Source organism: Schistocerca gregaria, chromosome 7, assembly GCF_023897955.1.
Source record: "Schistocerca gregaria isolate iqSchGreg1 chromosome 7, iqSchGreg1.2, whole genome shotgun sequence".
NCBI lineage: Eukaryota > Metazoa > Arthropoda > Insecta > Orthoptera > Acrididae > Schistocerca > Schistocerca gregaria.
Window position 1 is genome coordinate 217,805,238 of NC_064926.1, and position 18,120 is coordinate 217,823,357.

The window sequence follows — 18,120 nt, forward strand, 5'->3', positions numbered from 1 at the left end:
GCTACCAACAGTGTCTCCTCAATGACCGTTCAGCGAACGTTGCTGCGTATGGGTCTCCGAAACAGGTGCCTGGTTCGTACACTCATGCTCGAATTTGTACGCCGGTACCATAACTGTACGTCCACTGAGTGGTGACAGGTGGCCTTTTCAGATATGATTTATACTCCATCGGAGTGAAACATCTGAAAGCAAACACCCTTCTACAAACGACGGGAAATTCCTGGCCAGCGTAACCAGCTTCATTGTCTGGGGATTCTTTCGTAGCATTCCTGAATGTTCTCGTTATTCTGGAAAGCACAATGGACCAACACAGGCATACATCTATCCTTTTTCCTTAAGGACCATATCCACCCCTACATGCAGTTTGCTATTCCTCGGCACGACCTCATCTACCAGCAGGACAATGCAACCTGTCATACCGCTTGCAGTGTATGTGAGTCTTTCGAAGAGCACCAGGATGAGTTTACCGTACGTCCCGGATTGAAACCCAGTTGAGAATCTGTGGCATGACCTCATCGGGCTGTCTGCACCATGGATCCTCAATCAAGAAACCTACCGCTGCTGGCCACGGTGCTAGAGAGGATGGCTCCGCATCCCTATCGCTGCATTAAGAGGTGGTTATTAAGACTTTTGAAGGTGTTCACATTAGTGTGACTGAACAGTGTACGAGTGATTCTTAATGCCACCTTTCTATACACAGCAGCAGCATCAGCGAACAACATCAAGGAGCCTTTGACGTTATCTACCACAATATTTATATTGGGTTACTATAAATGATTTTTTTCATTTTCAGTTATCTTTATTTCTCTATGTCCCTACGCTAATAGCGTAGGCACATAGGGAACACACTCGACGCCGGCCAGAGTGGCCGTGCGGTTCTAGGCGCTACCGTCTGGAACCGGGCGACCGCTACGGTCGCAGGTTCGAATCCTGCCTCGGGCATGGATGTGTGTGATGTCTTTAGGTTAGTTAGGTTTAATTAGTTCTAAGTTACAGGCGACTGATGACCTCAGAAGTTAAGTCGCATACTGCTCAGAGCCATTTGAACACACACGACACAGATCCGTAAGTCCACGGTATTGGTGATAAGTTGAGAAAATCTTACCGAAACACATGTGCTACAAAACGCCATTGTTTCCTGCGCATGAACCCCGACATCATTATGGAATATGGTTACCATGCACACGTACACAGGCCGCCCAACTGGTTGGCATACTCTAGATCAGGTGGCCAAGCAACTGCTCGGGTATAGCCTCCCATTCTTCCACCAGTGCCGGTCGGAGCTCCTGAAGTGTCCTAAGGCTTTGAAGACGTGCAGCGATACGTCGACCGAGGGCAGCCCAGACGTGCTCGATGTGGTTTAGGTCTGGTGAACAGGCAGGCCACTCCATTCGCCTGATATCTTCTGTTTCAAGGTACTCCACCACGATGTCATTTCGATGGGGCCATGCGTTATCATCTATCAGGAGGGAGGGGGGCCCCACTGCACCCCTGAAAAGGCGAACATACTGGTGCAAAATGACGTCCCGATACACCTGACCTGTTACAGTTCCTCTGTCTAATACATACAGGGGTATACGTGCACCAATAAATCACACCCCACACCATCAAACCACGATCTCCGTACAGGTCCCTTTCAAGGATATTAAGGGGTTGGTATCTGGTTCCTGGTTCACGACAGATGAAAACCCGGCGAGAATCACTGTTTAGACTATACCTGGACTCGTCCGTGAACATAGCCTGAGACCACTGTTCAATGACCATGTACTGTGTTCTTGACACCCGGCTTTACGGGTTCTCCTGTGGCAAGGGTCAGTGGAATGCACCTTGCAGGTCTCCGAGCGAATAAACCATGTCTGTTCAATCGTCTGCAGACTCTTGTGTCCGGAGACAACTGTTCCAGTGGCTGTGGTAAGGTTCCGAGAAAGGCTACCTGCAGCACTCCGTGGCCGTCTGCGTGAGATATCGGTCTTCTTGTAGTGTTGTGTACTGTGGATGTCCCGTACTGTAGCACCTGGACAAGTTTCCTGTCTGCTGGAATCGTTGCCATTATATTGAGATCACACTCTGTGGCATATGGAGGGCCCGTGCTACGACCTGCTGTGTTTGACCAGCCTCCAGTCGCCTTAGTATTCTACCCCTCATAACGTCATCAATATGTGTTCTTTGAGCCACTTTCAGCACACAGTCACCATTAGCACGTCTGTAAACGTCTGTAGGCTTACTCGCTGCTCCATACTCTGACATGCACCAACACACCTCTGCGTATGTGGACTGCTGCCAGCGCCACCGTGCGACGTCCAAGGTCAAATGCACTGCATGGTCATACCCTGAAGTGATTTAAACGCGCAAAACGTCCACAAGAGCGTTGTTTCACGATGTCTCAGCATTGTCCTAAATTTATGAGCATGAGTGTAAATGATAATATGTCGTGTGACGAGGGCCTCCCGTCGGGTAGACCGTTCGCCTGTTGCAAGTCTTTCGATTTGACGCCACTTCGGCGACTTGCGCGTCGATGGGGATGAAATGATGAATATTAGGACATCACAACACCCAGTCCCTGAGCGGAGAAAATCTCCGACCAAGCCGGGAATCGAACTCGGACCCTTTGGATTGACATTCTATCGCGCTGACCACTCAGCTACTGGGGGAGAACAGTGTAAATGGTGATATGTATTCTTATTTCGCGCCAGTCGCAAAAATTGTCACTAATAGTGACACAATGAGGAAGCAAATCAGGTTTGCTTTGAATACATACTGTAACTGTCGTAAGCGTTAGTTGGCTTTGAGATTGGACGTAGTGAGTGGATGTTAGGCAAGACGCCACTGTCAGTACGTCACAGAGTTTGAACGAGGTCATGTAACAGGGGCGATACTGTGGAAAGGTTTTGCAGGAATGTAGTCACTGAAATGAAATGTGTGTGAAATCTTATGGGACTTAACTGCTAAGGTCATCAGTCCCTAAGCTTACACACTACTTAACCTAAATTATACTAAGGACAAACACACACACCCATGCCCGAGGGAGGACTCGAACCTCCGCCGGGGCCAGCAGCACAGTCCTTCACTGCAGCGTCTAAGACCGCTCGGCCAAACCCGCGCGGCGAATGTAGCCACTGTGCGTAATTGCTGGCAGCGGTAGCTACGACAGCGTAAGGTCGCAAGAAGACCGAGCTCCGGACGGCCACGTGGCACTACCGAGAGAAGACCGTCATGTTCGGTGTATGGCTTTGGCGCAAAGTTCTACATCTGCAGCAACAGTGTGAGCAGCAGTTGGCACCATAGTGACGCAACAAACTGTTACAAAGCGGTTACTTCAAGGACAGCTCCGATACAGACGTTGTGTAGCGTGAATTCCATTGGCCCTAAAGCACCGCCATTTGCGCCTTAAGCAGTGTCAAGCGGGATCTAATTGAAGGGTAGGTTGAAGGTCTGAAACTTACTGGCAGATTATAACTGTGTGCCAGACCGAGACTCGAACTCATTCAGTCTGATGAAAGGTTGTTCTGTGTCGCTGCCAGTGATGGCCACGTGTTCCTTAGAAGGAGACCAGTTGAGGACCTGCAACCAACCTGTTATTGTGCTAGACGCACTGGACCTACACCTGGAGTTATGGTCTGGGGATCGATTTCGTATGACAACAGGTGCACTGTGACTGCAAATTCGACCTGTTGTGCTGCCATTCATGAACTGTATTCCAGGGGGTATTTTCAAACAGGATAAAGCTTGCGCTCATACTCCTGTTGTAACCTAACACGCTTTGCAGAGTGTCAGTATGTTACGTTGGCCTGCTTGAACACCAGATCTGTCTCCAGTCGTGCATTATGGGACATCATCGGGCAACAACTCCAGCACATTAAAACTGTATGCCGGATCGAGACTTGAACTTGGGACCTTCGCCATTCGAGGGCAAGTGCTCTACCAGCTGAGCTACCCAAGCACGACTCACGACCCGTCCTCACAGCTTCAATTCTATGAGGTTCGCAGAAGAGCTTCTGTGAAGTTTGGAAGGTAGGAGACGAGGAACTAGCAGAACTGAAGCTATGTGGCGGGTCGTGAGTCGTGCTTGGGTAGCTCAGTTGGCAGAGCTCTTGCCCGCGAAAGGCGAAGGTCCCGAGTTCGAGTCTCGGTCCGGCCCACAGTTTTGATCTTCCAGGAAGTTTCATACCAGCGCACACTCCGCTGCAGAGTGAAAATCTCACTCTGAGTAACTCCAGCGTCGTCCGCAAATAGTATTGACGGTCCCTGTAATGACCAACCAAATGCAACAGGCATGGAACTTCGACCCACAAACTGACATCCGGCACCTGTACAACACAAGGCATTCACGTTTGCAGGCTTGCATTCTACATTCAGGCGGGTACAGTGGTTATTTATTTACCAGTATTTCACACTTGCAGTGGCTTGTCTCGCACTTACATTAATCTGTGGTCTTGCAATGTCAGTCACTTAAATATGTTATCTAGACGAATATATTCCCGCAATTTCAATACTCTACATGAACTATTTTTTTCCTTCAGCGTATAAGCTGTCCGAGCAAACCACGAAATTGGAGAACTGCGTCAAACTGTGTAGACGGTTTTGTGACGGCGGCTGCATTTTAAACCGTGCCTTTTGCAGCTGCTACAACAATTGTAGCCGCCAAATTAAGACCGGCGCTTTCAACTTTTGTATCACAATGTAGGTAGCATTTGAGCATGAACATTGCGCCTCGCAGCTGATATTCGGCGACGAAGCAGCCTTCTATTCGTCTGGAAAGCTTAATCACCACAACGTGGAAGTGCGGGGTGCTGAACATCCTTCTCAAAGAGTGGTGCGCGGGCCAGTTTCGCAGAATTTCAGTGTTCTCGGTGCAGTGTCACAGACGAAGCTATATGGGTCGTTTTTATTCTGTGAGAAGACTGTCCCGGGTTCCTCTTACCTTGACATGTTGCAGTGGTGGCTGTTACCACAACTGACTGCTGATTCCGAGAATTTCATCTTTCAATATGTCGCATCACCATCTCATTGCAGCATCGATGTTTACCGCAACCTAAACGACGAACCTCCCCTTCGCTGTATTGGGCATGGTGATGAAGAAGAGATGGCTCCGTTTCCTTGACTTCCCAGGTCACCTGATCTAACACCTTTTGACTTTTTCCTCTGGGGGTAAATTAAGGACAGTGTTTACGTACCCCCGCTACCAAGAATGCTGGAACAGCTCAGATTACGCAGCAATGCGACTCTGATGAACATTCACAGAATTTTACTACACAGGATATGAAACAAACCTGACAGCCGCTTAGACGTGAGTCGTATGATCAGACGGACAATCATAGCACATTCGTGGAGTACAAAATACAAACTCTATGAGTTTACGGTTCTATTCAGGCATCAGTTACACTCCTGGAAATGGAAAAAAGAACACATTCACACCGGTGTGTCAGACCCACCATACTTGCTCCGGATACTGCGAGAGGGCTGTACAAGCAATGATCACACGCACGGCACAGCGGACACACCAGGAACCGCGGTGTTGGCCGTCGAATGGCGCTAGCTGCGCAGCATTTGTGCACCGCCGCCGTCAGTGTCAGCCAGTTTGCCGTGGCATACGGAGCTCCATCGCAGTCTTTAACACTGGTAGCATGCCGCGAAAGCGTGGACGTGAACCGTATGTGCAGTTGACGGACTATGAGCGAGGGCGTATAGTGGGCATGCGGGAGGCCGGGTGGACGTACCGCCGATTTGCTCAACACGTGGGGCGTGAGGTCTCCACAGTACATCGATGTTGTCGCCAGTGGTCGGCGGAAGGTGCACGTTCCCGTCGACCTGGGACCGGACCGCAGCGACGCACGGATGCACGCCAAGACCGTAGGATCCTACGCAGTGCCGTAGGGGACCGCACCGCCACTTCCCAGCAAATTAGGGACACTGTTGCTCCTGGGGTAGCGGCGAGGACCATTCGCAACCGTCTCCATGAAGCTGGGCTACGGTCCCGCACACCATTAGGCCGTCTTCCGCTCACGCCCCAACATCGTGCAGCCCGCCTCCAGTGGTGTCGCGACAGGCGTGAATGGAGGGACGAATGGAGACGTGTCGTCTTCAGCGATGAGAGTCGCTTCTGCCTTGGTGCCAATGATGGTCGTATGCGTGTTTGGCGCCGTGCAGGTGAGCGCCACAATGAGGACTGCATACGACCGAGGCACACAGGGCCAACACCCGGCATCATGGTGTGGGGAGCGATCTCCTACACTGGCCGTACACCTCTGGTGATCGTCGAGGGGACACTGAATAGTGCACGGTACATCCAAACCGTCATCGAACCCATCGTTCTACCATTCCTAGACCGGCAAGGGAACTTGCTGTTCCAACAGGACAATGCACGTCCGCACGTATCCCGTGCCACCCAACGTGCTCTAGAAGGTGTAAGTCAACTACCCTGGCCAGCAAGATCTCCGGATCTGTCCCCCATTGAGCATGTTTGGGACTGGATGAAGCGTCGTCTCACGCGGTTTGCACGTCCAGCACGAACGCTGGTCCAACTGAGGCGCCAGGTGGAAATGGCATGGCAAGCCGTTCCACAGGACTACATCCAGCATCTCTACGATCGTCTCCATGGGAGAATAGCAGCCTGCATTGCTGCGAAAGGTGGATATACACTGTACTAGTGCCGACATTGTGCATGCTCTGTTGCCTGTGTCTATGTGCCTGTGGTTCTGTCAGTGTGATCATGTGATGTATCTGACCCCAGGAATGTGTCAATAAAGTTTCCCCTTCCTGGGACAATGAATTCACGGTGTTCTTATTTCAATTTCCAGGAGTGTATATTTGTACATGTAATACTTTGTAAACTATAGAGCTTTGAAAACGAATGAATAGTCCTATATATACCGCGAACATTTAGGGCCATATAACGTCACCTTTAGAGTACTCATTAATTTTTTTAAAAAAATGGTTCAAATGGCTCTAAGCACTATGGGACTTAACATCCATAGTCATCAGTCCCCTAAACTTAGAACTGCTTAAACCTAACTAACCTAAGGATCTAAACGTTCATGGTGGTGTCTGATTGTTCTATATCGTGTCTCCCTACCACTTTCGCGCAACGACGCTCTGAGCTTGTTTTTTAGGGAATTAACTAGTTTGAACCTGGGACCTGTTGCTGGTAAGGAGACGCCAGACCACGCATGACATGTAGAATTCAGAAGAGTTCAGTGAGACTAGCGATGATATAACCAAATACTAAATGATCTCAGCGTCAGCTCCACTGCACTCCCTGTAAAAGAATCTTAATACTAACTAAATACAGTGGAAAGGGTTCAAGGCTTTCCTATTTGTAGTTAGCTGGTAAAATAACGTCGAAAAAGCAGTTACGTTTACCATTGGAAATTTTATTCTACTCACAAAACATTATTTATGAATTGCACTATTGATAAAAGGAAGTGTTTTAATACGGGATGGTAAAAACCAACTGCGTTCAATAAAAATGTGAACGAATATTCCCTGAATGGGTTTCCAAGTTCTACAAAATATCGAAGGATGACCTATGCCATATCACATGTATAATCTAGGTTTAATTTAAGGTCCACAAAAGAGAAAACTATCAAAATGGTCTACAGTGACTCTCAATTATCTTTAATTACTTATCTAACTTGTCGTAAATTGCAGTGGCTGATGTGGCTTCTCAATAACTATATAACAGAAAAATCATCGCGTTTCAGATCTTTTCTTCAAGTGGCAAATGTGAACACCATGAGCTTTAATTTACGATCCACACTAGTATTACGCAAAAAAGGGGGTGTAACAGATGAGACTTCTGCAGTTCTGAGTGAAGCTTTATGCGCTGTTATGCGGCATCGCGTGCGTTCATTACCTTGTCGGTGTTCGTCAGGGGGGCGGCGGCCGGCGCAGCAGCCATCCAGCTCGCCGTCTCGGAACCAACTCTTTCCTAACTTCTCCTTACTACAATTTACCGTAGTAGATTTAAAAAGCTATCTGGCTGTGTTTTCATCTGACCAATCCGGGTCTCAATGTTAACCTTAAGCTCCGCCCACAAAAATTCTGTCTATCCAATGAGAAACGTTATACTTTTCGTGGTGGGGCAATGTTTTTAAAGTTTGCAACGTAACAGAGACGCTAAAAAGTCTCACGCTAAAACCTGCAGCTGGTATGGTCCTTTTAGCGTTATCGTAAGATCTATACTGTTCTTCTGGATGGCTCTATCTTTTAACATGGGCTGGGGGGTGGTCCTTGACGTACCTGAGACGCGAAAAAGTCTCACGCTAAAACTTGCGGGTGGTAGTGGCCCTTTTTGTGTTATCGTGAGATCTATACTGTTTTTCTGGAGGGCTCTAGCTTTTAACATGGGCTGGGGGGTGGTCCTTGACGTACCTGAGACATGAAAAAGTCTCACGCTAAAACGTGCGGGTGGTGGTTAGCTGGCGACGTGGGTGTCCAGTCCGTCCCTTATCGTAGGGCCTTCTAGCTTAACACAGTTCTGCTCTCGGCTTCTGTTCTCGTTTCTCCCTTCGGAACTGCGTCAGTCTCTCAGTGGGAACGTACGACATGCATTTAGGTATTCTTGAGGTAATCTGTGGTATTCCATTTGCTCACTCGTTACTCGTATTACTTTGGTTAATTTAATGTCACGATTTATTCGGAGCTATGTGACATACTACTAGATTTGCTTATTATGTCAGGGTTTTCATGGAAGGTGTTGGATTTGCCTGACACCTTAGAAGGACATCACACACATTCATACCCGAGGCAAGATTCGAACCTGCGACTGTAGCAGTCGTGTGGTTCCAGACTTAAGCGCCTAGAACCGCTTTACCACAGCTGCCAGCTACTCATTAAATTACTTTAACATCTGAATATTCGTCCTATTAATATTTATATGCTGATTTCTCTCTGCTAAGAAATTTCGTATGCAGTCACAAAGCTGGTCTGATATTCCTGAAGTGCTCATCTTCTTCACTAGGAGACAATGAGGAAATGTACGAAAGACTTCCGGTAGTCACGATACGTGGCACCAATCTGGGCTTCATTGTCTACTGCCTTTGGATCTCCTGGATGAACCGAGCCAGAGACGTATCACAGGATCGTCGTTTATGGATTCCATGTTCAAACTTACTGAGCAAGTTTTCATTTTAAAAAAACTTCGTAATAAGCGAGCATAAAACATTCTTCATCAAAGGTTTCATTTCCAAAAATAGCAGATGTGGTTTTGGGGATAAAAACAACTTAAATCAGAAAGACTGGACAGGGTTTCCAGTCCCACTACCTGAACCGAACGTGCTTCCGATGTCTTCAACACTTACTTTTTAGCCGCCTCTCGCGGTAACAGCGGAATCCTATCAGTCTGTGTCACCATATTTACGAGCGACACAACTTGCGAAAGACGACAGCACACTTTCGCTGTCGTGTTTACATGTTAGACCAGAATCTGTTCTGCTACTACAAACAAATACCGAATTTCCAAATGTCAGATGTTTTACACGGATCATGTCTGTAAAACTGCTGTTCCGATCTCGTCAACATCATGAAGTGAGGTTATTAGGAGTGATTCAATAGGTTTCGAGTTTCTTATAGATCTCGATGATCTCGTCAGGAGAAGAAGACTGCTGAAGAAGAGATATTTAAAGATTTTATCCACGTCACCTTATCTGTGCCAACTTTTATAACACATTGGAAAATCGTGAGCGTTGTGGACAAAAGTGTGAAGAGTCCACTGGTGGAACATTATTACACTCCAACATGTCATATGTCACAGTGATTAGAAAACTTCCAAATCAGGAAAGGCACATTATTATTCCTGTGCATAAAATTAGAGTGCGTTTGGCTATCAGCCATTGATTGAGTACGAGAAACTTTGTGAATATGGCAGAGTAGAAGTTAAGCATATATGGAAAATTTACGATTGTTCGCAAGTAGTCAGATTTTACAAATAATTTGCATCTATTCTTTTCAATTAAATAATAGAAATTAATAACTTCCTAGTCACTCCACACGAAATCAGTACTTGAAAAGTAAAAACTAACCTGACTTCGGCCCAAACGTAATGGAGTGTTTACATGGAGAACATTCCCATTCTGGTCCGCCTCCGAAGCAGAGTGCTACTACGGAACCATAACATATTTCGAGTACGATATGAAGTGATGCAAGGCCCCGCCCCCTTGGGGGGTTAGGGCTTGCTAATATACAGGTAAAGTCACAGTATTATTTATCTGACGCCCTATCTTTAACATGCACTAGGGTCGCTCATTCTATCACGTCTCGACTGTTTACTTCTCTCTGGCCAGTCAGTTTAATTTCTCCTGATCGTGTCGGCTGGATGAACTCCAAATTGAAACATATACGGGCATTTTATGTCGCTAAAAGTCATTTGGGCGCTGATACCCTCTTAGTGCCACATCTCACTACCAGACAATTCTCCATTAGCTGGGGTGGTCTCGCTTTCCGCTCCCCTGTTGAACGTTTGGCACGATCGTTGGCTTAGAAGATGGTGTGGTCCGATATTAGCTTCCCTATGGACGTGGGATCGTCATGGTCTAAGATCGTTCACAATCTGGTACTAAACAATGAACGCCTTTTTCATCTTGGTCTAAGTACGACGGACCAATGCAGCAACTGTCTCCATACTGCTACGCTAATACAGAGGCTTGTCTCTTGCGGGCGGGAACACTGGATTTGGATTGGACGGCGACTGACTTTCCTCACCCGACCGACCTAAACTGCCTTTTCGGCTGAGATCCTTCTACCCTCAAACTCTTTCGTTTTCCCACTGACGAAAACCAATACGATTATATGGCTCTTAGTCCTCCCACTATAGCCCGCATCTCGTGGTCGTGCGGTAGCGTTCTCGCTTCCCACGCCCGGGTTCCCGGGTTCGATTCCCGGAGGGGTCAGGGATTTTCTCTGCCTCGTGATGGCTGGGTGTTGTGTGCTGTCCTTAGGTTAGTTAGGTTTAAGTAGTTCTAAATTCTAGGGGACTGATGACCATAGATGTTAAGTCCCTTAGTGCTCAGAGCCATTTGAACCTCCTAGTATATAGTAGGAGTTGAGGACAGTACTGACCCTCGTACCTTCAACAGTGTAATGGTTACCGCTCATTAGCAATGGCAACGGATGCCGTGTTCTCACACTTTATTTGCCAATATGCTGTGGCTCGTTTTTTATCGCCAGGGGACTGTATTATTTAGGTTTATGGCTCTGCAATGTTTCTGGAACTCTTCCTACCCCCCTCCTGTTTCTTGTATTAATAATTTTTCGGCTTCGGGGTTTTCATAACAAAAAAAAATTACAATAAACACTGAAAAGTTTTCTTTTATGGAGCACTAGAATCTTAGTTCATTGAAAGAAGAGACTTTAGTTTCATTAATAAAAAAAGAAGCGGTATGATGCGTCATGAAACAGAGAGATTAAGGGATTGAATCTTGGTGACAGCATGGGCTTTTCAGTCTTCGTTTTCACCACTCCTGGAAAAAGAAGAAAAAGGTAGTCAGTGAGACACATACTCATGTAAGGGGCCGGCTTCGATTCCCGGCACTGTCAAAGATTTTTTTCGTGATGGGAGGGTGCATTCAGCCTCGTAAAGCCAACTGAGGAGCTACCTAATTGAGAAGATCAGAACGTCGACAGCCAGGAGCGAGGTGTGCTGATTCCATGTCCCCTCCATATAGCATCGGATGATGGGAAGGACTAACGAAGACACAAGGTCGGTCGACTATGGCGAGGTCTTCAGGGCATGATCCTGGAACTTCCTTCCTTTGACATACCGATTTTGAGGGCTGAGATCCGGTAACCAAATCCGCATTTACAGAGCTGTTGTCGATGTGCTTACATGTCCAACCAGAATCTGTGTTAGGAAATCGCTTTACGGAAAACCCTGTTTGAAAGACAATGTAAACGCAATAGGAGGTTTTAAATGTCACCTCGAAAAAAAAAAAGCTACGCAAGTAATTTTTTGTTTCTTTGCAGCTACACGCCTTTAAAAAAATGGTTCAAATGCCTCTGAGCACTATGGGACTTAACTTCTGAGGTCATCAGTTCCCTAGAACTTAGAACTACTTAAACTTAACTAACTTAAGGACATCACACACATCCATGCCCCAGGCAGGATTCGAACCTGCCACCGTAGCGGTCCTGCGGTTCCGGACTGTAGAGCCTAGAACCGCTCGGCCACCCTGGCCGGTTACACGCCTTTAATCCCGGTCCCATTAAAATTCTCTCGCCACAGTGCCATATGACTCCTATAGTAGAGTCCAAACAAGACGGCAGAGCCCATTTGCACACTATCAGTAGTTTCCGTGGTTTTGTTTGGGACGTCTGGTGGCGTGCTAAGGTATTGTGGCGAGGGAGTTTGACTGTGTATCAGGTCTGCAGACATTTACCGATAAACAAATAAAAAATTGATCACGTTACTTTTTTTAATGTTGTTGTTGTGGTTTTCAGTCCTGAGACTGGTTTGATGCAGCTCTCCATGCTACTCTATCCTGTGCGAGCTTCTTCATCTCCCAGTACCTACTGCAACCTACGTCCTTCTGAATCTGCTTACTGTATTCATCTCTTGGTCTCCCTCTACGATTTTTACCCTCCACATTGCCCTCCAATACTAAATTGGTGATCCCTTGATGCTTCAAAACATGTCCTACCAACCGATCCCTTCTTCTGGTCAAGTTGTGCCACGAACTTCTCTTCTCCCAAATCCTATTCAATACTTCCTCATTAGTTATGTGATCTACCCATTTAATCTTCAGCATTCTTCTGTAGCACCACATTTCGAAAGCTTCTATTCTCTTCTTGTGCTAACTATTTATCGCCCATGTTTCACTTCCATACATGGCTACACTCCATACAAATACTTTCAGAAATGACTTCCTGACACTTAAATGTATACTCGATGTTAACAAATTTCTCTTTTTCAGAAACTCTTTCCTTGCCATTGCCAGTCTACATTTTATATCCTCTCTACTTCGACCATCATCAGTTATTTTGCTCCCCAAAAAGCAAAACTCCTTTGCTACTTTAAGTGTCTCATTTCCTAATCCCTAATCCCTCAGCATCACCCGACTTAATTCGACTACATTCCATTATCCTCGTTTTGCTTTTGTTGATGTTCATCTTATATCCTCCTTTCAAGACACTATCCATTCCGTTCAACTGCTCTTCCAAGTCCTTTGCTGTCTCTGACAGAATTACGATGTCATCGGCGAACCTCAAAGTTTTTATTTCTTCTCCATGGATTTTAATACCTACTCCAAATTTTTCTTTTGTTTCCTTTACTGCTTGCTCAATATACATATTGAATAACATCGGGGAGAGACTACAACCCTGTCTCACTCCCTTCCCAACCACTGCTTCCCTTTCATGCCCGTCGACTCTTATAACTGCCATCTGGTTTCTGTACAAATTGTAAATAGCCTTTCGATCCCTGTATTTTACCCCTGCCACCTTTTTTAATAATAAGTAAAATTTCATGATTACCTTTTATGTGTGTCAAATGGTCCCCAATGCAATTTCGACCGCAGCAATTCGCTACAGGAGCAGCGTTTAACATTTAATATCGATGCACTTCGCGGCATATTCTACGTTCTAATAGCAACATTGCTTGGTTAGAAATACACGGTCCAGTCACATTGATGTGTCCACCGTCTATGTTGGACGACAACATGCAACACCCACTCACAGCCGGCAGGGTTGAAGGGTACATAAAGCGCGTCGTAGTAAATTGGAAAACAGTACAGTCGTTTCGTAAAGCCGAAACGGCGCGATGTATCTGAAGTCCAAAAGGACACGAGCTCTGGCTTTCGGGCCAGGGGTGGAAGCATTTCCGAAATGGCCAAGTTTGTAAACTGTTTGCGTGCCATCGTGGTTAAAGTATATAGTGCTTCTCGAAATGACATTATCCAAAACCTGCGCTGAGGTAACTGAGGTCACCATGGACCGAAGATGACATGGGTGAACGACGACTGTGGAGATGTGTACGGGTTCATGGCCTTGCATGTGTTGAACGACTGACCGCCCAGATGAACAAAGGTGTTACCAACAGGGTCTCCTCAATGATTGTTCAGCGAGCGTTGCCCGTATGGGCTTCCGCAGTAAGTGCATGGTTCATGCACCTATGCTTGACTGCTGTTCATCGGCGACGATGGCTGTAAATTGTGCGCCAGTACCACAGCTGGATGTCCACTGAGAGGTTTCCTTTTGAAAATAATCACGTTGTATGCTCCATCGGACAGATGGTAGTCGGCGCATATGGCGTGATACGTCTGAAAAAAAAAAACACCCTCCAACCAAGAGGAAACATTATGGCCTGAGGAATGTTTTCATTACATTCTCTAGATGATCTCGTAATTCTGAGAGGCACAGTGGATCAACATAAGTAAGCATCTATCCCAGGGGACCATGTCCACCCCGACGTGCAATTTGTTATTCCTCAGCCCGATAAGCAAATACCAGTAGGACAACACCAGGTGTCAGACAGGTCACAGTGTACGTGCGCTGTTCAGAGATTGTCAGGATGGGTCCACTTCCCTGGCCATCAAACTCCAATCGATAATGTGCGGGACCAACTCGATCGGGCTGTTCGCGCCATGGATCCGCAAGCGAGAAACCTAGTGCAACTGGCCCTGACACTGAAATAGGTATGGCTCCATATCCCTGTCGTTATCTTCCAGAACCTTGTTGACACCTCTTCCTGCGCGTCTCGCGCTGCAAAAGGTGGTCATCGAGGTTTTTGAAAGGCGGCACATTAATGTGATTAGACAGTGTAGGTTATGAGGGGCGTTTGAAAAGTCCGTGTAAAGTGCAAGAGATGGCACCACCGGCGCGTATCGAGATCATGTTTAGTTAGTAGCATCTTTGGAAATAACTCACACAAAGTTTCAGCCATATTGGTCTATTTCTTTGTGTTTGGCATTCGTGTGTATCAAGGAAGTCGAGTGATTGTCAAAAAATTGACGAAAAAGAATTTCGTTTGGTGATTAAACATTACTTTATGGAAGTAAAAACGCCTCAGGAGACTAAAGAGAAGCTTGATAACATTAAGGTGACTCTCCACCTTCGATTAGAACAGTTTGTAATTGGTTTCAAAATTTTCGGAGTGGCCATATGGGCACAAGTGATGTTGAACGTCCTAGACGCCCTGTGGAGGTTACGACTTCAGAAAACATTGATAAAATCCATGATATGGTGATGGATGAAAAGAGTTAAGGTGCGTGAGATTGGTAGAGCTGTGGGCATCTCGAATGAACAGGTACATAATATTTTGCATAAACATTTGTATATGAGAAAGCTATCCGCAAGATGGGTTCCGCGATTATTCACGCTTGACCAAAAACAGAATCGTGTGAAGTGTTGCAAGGATGGTTTGCAGCTGTTCAGGAAGAATCCGCAGGACTTTGAGCGTCGTTTAGTCAGTGTGGATGAAACTTGGATACATTACTATACTCCTGAGACCAAACAACAATCTAAACAATTGGTTACCACGGGAAACTCTACACCAAAAATGGCGAAGAACATTCCTTCACCGGCTGGTGTGGCCGTGCGATTCTAGGCGCTTCAGTCTGGAACCGAGCGACCGCTACGGTCGCAGGTTCGAATCCTGCCTCGGGCATGGATGTGTGTGATGTTCTTAGGTTAGTTAGGTTTAATTAGTTCTAAGTTCTAGGCGACTGATGACCTCAGAAGTTAAGACGCATAGTGCTCAGAGCCATTTGCACCATTTTTTGAACATTCCTTCGGCCCGAAAGGTTACGGTCATTGTCTTTTGGATTTGCAAAGGATAATCCTCATCGACTATCTGGAAAAGGGTAAAACTATTATAGGTGCATATTATTCCTCGTTATTGGACCGACTGAAAATCGAGCTGCAAGAAAAACGCCGGCGATTGGACCGCAAAAAAGTCCTTTTCCATCACGACAATGAACCAGCACACACCTCGGCAGTTGTGGTCGTAAAATAAATGGAAATAGGATTCCAACTCGTTTCACATCCCCCCTATTCTCCAGACTTGGCTCCCTCGGACTGTTATTTGTTCCCCAATTTGAAGAAATGGCTGGTGGGACAAAGATTTTATTCGAATGAGGAGCTGATTGCAGTAACTAATAGCTATTTTGCAGACTTGGACAATTCCTTATTATTTGGAAGGTATCAACAAATGAGAACAGCGTTGGACGAAGTGTGTAAGTCTAAAAGGAGACTATGTCGAAAAATAAAAAAGGTTTACCCCAAACACGTAAGTAGCTTTTATTTTTGCATGGACTTTTCAAACGCCCCTCGTACTATCATGTTGTCAGATCCTTCTGGTCAGCTTTTCTCTATATCTTGGAAGGACTTCTATGCATTTCTGCTGCGTTGAAGAACGGGGCGCACAATATTGAAGATGCTTCTGCAGAAGACCCCCCCCCCCCCCCCCCCGGCCCCCAATCAGAAATCTTCCTATATATTGATGTCTGCGGCACTCTAACGCAGCACTCGGAGTAGAACGAATGCCTGTCACTTGTGTTCCGCTGAAGCGCAGCTGTCACGTAAAACCTTACATAATTTTTCCATATTTACCCTCGTGGTAAATGCATCCCTTTATCAGTCGAAGGTAAGCAACTTTAGACCTCTTGTGTTACTGTCGCTTAATGACAAGAGCTGTAACCTTATCAGTTGCCGGTCCCTGACACATTTCAGTGTCAGCAACGTTCCAGTGATGTTCGCTTCGTCTCACTACCAGTGCTACGTCTGGCCGTTTATATTCTACTCCTCACAATAAACTGACTGATCGTACCAGGGGCCACGTGAGTAACTGTAGCAATCAAACCGAATTGTATCTGTTCTATTAGCTCTAAATAATCACGTATCTGTGTACTACGATCAAAATGTACTTGTTAGTAAATTTGCCTACTAAAATGCAGTAAGTATTTATATATTCGACTAAGAGAACAGCACAAAAAGTATAATAATCTTTGCTCGATAAAGGTTTCATTCACACTTTTTCATGCACCATCCGTTCAAATATACGCATACACACGTTTTACTCCAGCGTGTTTTATATAGTTACCTACCCATCTTTCAGCACGTCGTCGTTTCCTTCTTATCTCTTCAAATCCAGCAAATAGCTTCCTTGGTTCACTTACAGTGCACTCGTATGGCCACATATCCTTTCATCTCCATTTAATTTTCATGCGGCGATGATTATATCTCAAAGCTCAGTCTGTCACTGATCCACTAATTTGTCTACCCTCTCTTCCAGTTATTGCCAACATTCATCTTTCCATTTCTCGCTGAGTAATCCTCAGTTTTTTTTTAATTATATGCATAATAGAAGTCCATATATCACTGTCATAAGTCAAAACTGCTAATACACATCCACTGCAAACTGTCCGTAGCAGACATGTCGAAAATATCATTTTGAAACTCTATGCAATTTACCATAGTCATGTTAGCGCACTTTCATTCTTCTGACCATTTCTTTTACGAGAACTTCTTGTCTGAGTCGTCTTTCAGTTCTGCTTTTTGCGTAATCTCAATGTAGTCTGATGGAAGTTGCAGTCATAAGTACCTAGTGGGTGTCAGATCGCGAGTTTCAGATATCGACTGCTCGAATCTGCAAGACATACAGAAAAATGACACATGTAGTGGACAGAGCATCTGTCTATGTTCCGATTCGTAATACACACAGTCTATCAGGACACGTAGACAAATCATCAGCTCTGTATTGCTGCATGAATTAGTTCGCACTTGTAGGGTAGGTAGACAAGCCAAGGAACAGATTTCCATAACTGCTGTTGCACCTTTCCAGGTAACAGCAACTTCAGTGCATTGCACGCACGTGCTCTTTAGCTAGAATTGATATCTGTGGCGTCAGAAACTATGTCTATACTGAGCACCTCTGATAAGAATGAGATTTTCACTCTGCAGCGGAGTGTGCGCTGATATCAAACTTCCTGGCAGATTAAAACTGTGTGACCGACCGAGACTGGAACTCGGGACCTTTGCCTTTCGCGGACAAGTGCTCTACCATCTGAGCTACCGAAGCACGACTCACGCCCGGTACTCACAGCTTCACTTCTGCCAGTACCTCGTCTCCTACCTTCCAAACTTTACAGAAGCTCTCCTGCCCGCGAAAGGCAAAGGCCCCGAGTTCGAGTC

General features: G+C 46.0%; 1 protein-coding gene across 5 annotated transcripts in view; it reads left to right on the forward strand.

The window, feature by feature from the left end:
* Positions 1-18,120, forward strand: part of LOC126281500 (multidrug resistance protein homolog 49-like) — a 353,880-nt gene that overhangs the window by 95,728 nt on the left and 240,032 nt on the right. Inside the window, exon 1 of one of the 5 annotated variants that reach the window (XM_049980510.1) lies at positions 16,664-16,766. The exons of 3 other annotated variants lie outside the window; for them this stretch is intronic. The gene's annotated coding sequence lies outside the window, so the exon portion shown is untranslated. Of the gene's footprint in view, positions 1-16,663; positions 16,767-18,120 lie in introns of those variants that run through there. One more of the 5 variants, XM_049980513.1, reaches the window with a different exon arrangement.